Source organism: Capsicum annuum, unplaced genomic scaffold (assembly GCF_002878395.1).
Source record: "Capsicum annuum cultivar UCD-10X-F1 unplaced genomic scaffold, UCD10Xv1.1 ctg4748, whole genome shotgun sequence".
Lineage (NCBI taxonomy): Eukaryota > Viridiplantae > Streptophyta > Magnoliopsida > Solanales > Solanaceae > Capsicum > Capsicum annuum.
In genome coordinates, this window is record NW_025855126.1 from 1,758,676 (window position 1) to 1,764,784 (window position 6,109).

General features: G+C 33.0%; 1 long non-coding RNA gene across 1 annotated transcript; it reads right to left on the reverse strand.

Moving 5' to 3' along the window:
• Positions 1 to 1,381: 1,381 nt before the first annotated feature.
• Positions 1,382 to 5,796, reverse strand: LOC107876627. The gene is made up of 2 exons (XR_001676071.2): positions 5,265 to 5,796; positions 1,382 to 1,904 (listed from the first exon to the last, which is right to left on the reverse strand). It is a non-coding gene; the product is annotated as an uncharacterized LOC107876627 (long non-coding RNA).
• Positions 5,797 to 6,109: the final 313 nt, after the last annotated feature.

Consider the following 6,109-nt stretch of genomic DNA (forward strand, 5'->3'; position numbering starts at 1 on the left):
CAGCATGGTTTGGCAAGATTTGCTAATATTGTACTTATCATTATTGCAGCATTTATGGAGGGCAGCAGTTATATCAGTACGATTGAGGTGCGGATGCAAGCAACAGTTGTTAAATGTGGAACTTCAAGTGCAGCACTGCCAGTTGAACCGCTCGCAACAGCTAAAAAACTGTAACAGGTTAGTAAACTTGAATTTCAATCAGAAACTCCTAACACAGAGAAGAAAGAACTTTCATATGTGCTCGGAAACTAATACCTGTACTTTTTTCCCTCTACTAGCTATTAAATAGTTATCTATGTCCTTTGTATCAACTTTCATTTACCTCGTGGATTTTAATTCACCACAGGCAATGCTAAGCACAAAGTATCACACAACCAGTCATATGCTCTATCATTTAATTTATTTGTTTGGTTTTGAGTATTTGAAATGTGACATTGAAATGTCACATTTAAGTAAAATAAAAGAAAGATTTTTGAATGTTTTGGTCTCAAAGCAAAGGATTGATGACTAAACATATGAGGTTAAGTATAATAAAAGAAAGACTTTTGAGTGTTGCAGTCTCAAAATAAATGGTAGTTTGTCTTTTGTTACTAATGGAAGTACAGAGAAGAAACCACAAGGTACTTGCTGTTCAGGCCTTAAATTGGTGTTGACAACTGATGCTGACTGTCTTTGTGAAGGCTTTAAGAACAGTGCTTAGTTAGGTGTTGTTCTTAATGTTACTATAGCTATGTCTCTTCCTGCTGCTTGCCATGTATCTGCTTCTTTTGTTAGTAACTGTGGATGTGAGTGCTTTGTTTTCCTTACTGCATGCTCTTTTTAAGAGGAATAAAAAAATATTAATAGTAATATTATGTAATTTTGAGGTTTTAATTGGTGTTTAATTTTTTTTGTTTGTGTTTTATATTTGTACAGTGAGTACTTACACGGGAGCTGCTCCTGGTACGTACAGATCTGGCTTTTATTGTATTTTTAGTTTCTTTTTGTGTCGGTTTGACTGTGGTCTCTGTTTGGATTAAAAACACACCCTTAGGGATCGTTTGGTGTCCGGTATAAGTAGTTCAAATAAAGGATTATTTTATCCAATGTTTGGTTGGAGATATTAGTTAACACCGGAATAACTTATCCCACCATTTACACCATGATGATGGGGGGTTAAGTTATCCCGGTACAGGTTTTCCTTAACGATATTGCATTTGTTTGCTAATTAAATATATACATACACCACCAAGTCTACTACTTCCGATTTTTTGAGTTCTTGCTGCATTTGTTAGTTCCATTTGTTGTTATTATTGTTAATTTGATGACATTTCACATCTCTGTTGCAGCACATTTAACTCGATAATGAAGCATCCTGCTGGTTCCTTCACCAAACAAGGTGTTGAAGTAGACAAAATGCAATTTTTTAAGTAAAATATATCACTACTGTTTGTAAGTGAGAAGAAGATGCACGAACAAAGTTGTATGCATTGTACAATCTGTGAATTTTACAAGACGGGGGTACGAATATGCTCAAATGCTAAGGCTAAAAGGGAATAACCACTTGCAACAGTGGCATTTTCGCCAAATACCTCATGCTGTCACAACTTTCCTCTACGGAGACCACTATTGTCCATGCAGGGAAGGTCATCGTGCATCATACACAGAGATTATCATCTCTATTCCGCAAGCAGCAGGCATCACCGTTGATTCTTCGCCACCAACCAGCTCTTATGAAGCTATATACAAAAGGAGCAAATATCTCATTGCTTCATGGAACTTGATAGGCTCTCTGTTGCACTCAGTTTTGCGAGATTACAGATTACTCCTTTTAGCATAAACACGACTCTTAACTTGAGAAGTCTAAACTTTTTTCTTGATCTGAAGTGTTTTAGATGATATCTTCTCAAATTCTTTTTCTTTACCTACGTAATTAAAACAAAATACGTTTAAAACTCACCATTTTATACAAAGGAATGCAACCTTCTCTGTGTAATTAAATAGGTACATAAAATAGAGAAGCTTAGTTTTATATCATTATATTACTATTAAAATACAACGTTGGGCTCGTACTAAGCACGGGCTTGCCCGTCTAATGCATATACAAATATCAGCGTTTCACTTCATTATTTTAATCAAGTAATACGTGTGTAACAATTTCACATGTACTATTAAAGAAAGAAAAGAACAAATAAGCAGAAGTCACATCCATTGACAAATTAACATAACTCTAGTAATTAAAGATATCTTAAAAAGACATTCCTTACTATTAGAATCCACTCTTGAAGAAATTAATTAATCTAAAATATTCCCATGAATGATCTTAAACACATAGCATACTTTTAACAATAAAAAGAACATACTGGGAAGTAGAAATGGGCAAGTTGTGTTTTTTTTTAAAAAAGAATTGCATAATTATTTTATTAACTTTCTTTTTATAATTAAAAGAGGGTCAATTTTGTTATAAATAACACCTTTGGAAAATGTTAAGGGAATGTCAGGCCTTTATACATGTAAATATGAGCTACATAGACATAATTTCCAAAGCTCTAGATGTATGTCACCTGAATTTAAAGGAAAAGGAAAGACTTTTGGCATGCCCAAAATTTTAAGTTTATCTTCTTTTCTTGTATTTGTTCATGTTTATTGTAATTGTGCAATTTTACTTTAATTAATCTAAATTATTCCCTAAGATGTGACCATTCGTAAAATTGCACAATTACAATCAACATGAACAAATACCCCATTACTGGTAAGTAATGCAAGATATGTGACATAAAGTAAACACATAAAGTTATTTTCATCTTAAATAAATTAATCCACGGGTGAATATCGACTCGAAAAAAATTAACGAATAAGACTTTATTGTTGATATTTAGATAAGTAGGTCGGTCAAAGAACTTTTCGTATAGGCTGACAAAATTTTTATTACATCCTTTTCATGACAAATATGTAAAGACATTGGGGCAAATTAAATCTAAGAAATTTCAATCCTAAACAAAATGAGAGGGAGAAATACAGAGAAGAGCAATTTCAAAAAAACGCTAAGTTAGGCAAGAAATCCTTAGATAATCTTATTACTGATAAAATTAGACAACCTGTGATTTTACAGTAACAACATGAAGGCAAATAGTTTCAAAGTAGCAAATTTATAACAAATTTTATAAGGGACTGCCAGCTGATCGGTTAATTCTCAAGTTTTTAAAATCACTTGGTTAAGAGAAAAATCATATCTCAGCACACAGGGAAAATGGTAAAGAGGTATGAGTATCAAACAAGAGAAGAAACTAGATGAAAGAAAAGCCGAAAAGAAGATGGCTCACTGGCTTTATGCCTTACGGTCATATTAAAGCATAAGACCAAAGGTCAAGAAAATAGACAAATTATGAAATCTTGACCAATTTTTCTTTTTACAAGTTTCAACTTTTTATAAGAAAAAATTTATTTTCTATGCCGAAGAGAATTCTGTTTAACTTAAATAAGCTAAGTTAACACATTGATAAAATAAAATGTCATTTTAATTTCTAAAAGACTTGATCTTAAGGAAAACATAAAGAGACAAATTTTATTAATTCAAAAATTTAGACTACGTGACGAATTATAAAGAAAGAAAAATATAAAGATAAAATAGAAATGATAATTCAAAAGAGAATTTAATTTGATTCAACAAAATTTAAGAGTTCATTACAACAAACAATCAAACATGTATACACAATTAAGCTAAAGAAGAAAAGTTTAGTACTATATTCTACGACGTATGGACAACCTTTAACAAAAATAGTGCAAAGTCAAGATCACTGAAATACTCCCAATACTCCCAGTTAATCTTGAAATAAACATTTGTTCAGGTAAAGGTGTAAAAGAAATAGAAAGCTTTCAAATTTTCATGACAATTAGCAAAATACAAAGAAAATAAATGTAAACAAAATTCTTCATCAGTCTATGACTTTAAATCACAACTCCAAACCTCTACCATAATCAGATATTAACAATAAAACTCAAAACGATTATCGAATTCATTATAATGCTTGACATATGAAGGCAGGAGACAAAGAAAAGATGAAAAGGTCACGGATGACTAAGGAAAATTCATACAAGACCAAATAAGTCCAAATCGAGACAAAGAAAAGATGAGACGGTCACAGTTGACTAAGGAAAATTCATACAAGACCAAACAAGTCCAAACCGATTTATAATTCATTTTGAATAATGCTTTTAAAATTAGGCCACATCAGCAGCCCAAACTTCTCTCAAACCGACCCGTCCCACTCTCCCGTCTTCTTCAGCATACACAATACCACCAGCGTACTAGCTCCCACATTCAACGTACAACACGCACCAAAGTTGCGTACAGCTTCAAACAACAACAATAATTTCAACAACCACCCCGCACTTGACCCGTTTTTCAACCCAACCAACCCGAAACCCAACGCCATCGAGCAGCTTTGGCAAACCCGACCCAAACCCACATAAAACAACAACTCAACCTTATCTGCTTTGAATTTAAAAGTCATATTCTGTACCGAAGTAGTACTGATTCCAGTCCATTCAACAACCTTATCCATATCCCTTAATCCAAAATTCAAATTTGCCATTTCAAATCCCCAAATTACCCCTCGATTTGCTTATCCCACATGATTGAGGATTCAAAGGAGACCCTTAAATTCTTTCTATATAAAGCCCTATTTGGAGCAAAAAGAAACAAGTCTTAGAGGGTTGAAAAAATCTTTGAGCAAAAACAATCTATTTTTTAGTAAAATAATATTTGTTTCGTGAAAATTCATCGGCTAATCGAAGTTTTTAAGTTGACGGCAAAGCTTTTCGGTGGTCGCTGATTTCGACAAAGCTCGTAGTCTCATTTTACTGGTCCGAAACAGCTGACGCTTTATCCCTTTTTGTTTTTTCTATAATTGTTTTTACTTTCTTCTTCATCTCTTTCTCCGTAGTGACAATAATTGTGGGATTGTTCACTGTAGATGGCTATGATGGCCGTAGGAATTATTTATAATAGTTGCTGTTATGCTGATTGTGTCATAGTTTTCAATTCGGTTGCTTTGAATAAGTTCACTTTTTGTGTTAATGGTGTTGATTAGCCGAATTTTAACAATAAAACTCAAAACGACCATCAAATTCATTATAATGCCCGACATATGAAGGGAAGAGACAAAGAAAAGATGAAACGGTCACGGAACACTAAGGAAAATTTATACAAGATCAAACAAGTCCAAATTCAACATGAGACTAAAATATCAATCATAGAAAACAAACTAGGTGAATAGTTTTACCTTTTCAGGGGCAGTAAATCAAAATTTCGAGCTCAACGGAATCCTCGTTACCACCAAAAAACGAACTCAATTCCTTAGCTTAGAATTTCGAGCTTAAATGAGTCTTACTGAATTTCTTAGCACTGAAATTTTCTTCGGATAGCAAAATCCTATGCTTTTTTGGGGTTCCTACTATCCGACCTCTCACACCTTTTAGTGAAAACAATAGGAATATATATACAAAAGATTTTGGAATTGAATTGTTGGTTTTTAGGATGTGGGATGAAAATTGTGAGGGACATTTTTGAAATTTTAAAAGACTGATAGATAAGGTCACATGGATGAGCTGGATTCGTGCTATTTTGGTACAAATTTTGAATTTCAAATTCAAAAGCAAACAAGGCTGAGCTGTACGCGTCGGGTCGGGTCGGGTCGGGTCGCCAATTGGAATCTTTGCTGGTGTCGGGTCAGTTGGAACTAGAATGTGAAAAAAGGGACAGGCATACATAGTTATATCCAACTGTAACAATAAAGTGAGGAGATAAAGTGTTCCTAATTCTAATAATTCTTGGTCACAAAACTTTTCGTTTAGGCTAACAAAATTTTTATGGCAAAATGACCTGCACTTATATCGATTTTGTAAGTTGGCATTTCTACTTACATGTTTATCATCTGGATCTTTGAACTTACTGAAAAATAACATTTTAAATATTTTTTTGGTGAATATAACACACTCTCGCTACATCAGTTGTCACGCCATTTTTAAGTATCACATTAAATTTTATGTTATTTTTAACATGTTACATAAGAAATTAAATATTAAAATAAATTTAATTAAATAAATTCTTTTTATAAATTATAGAAAT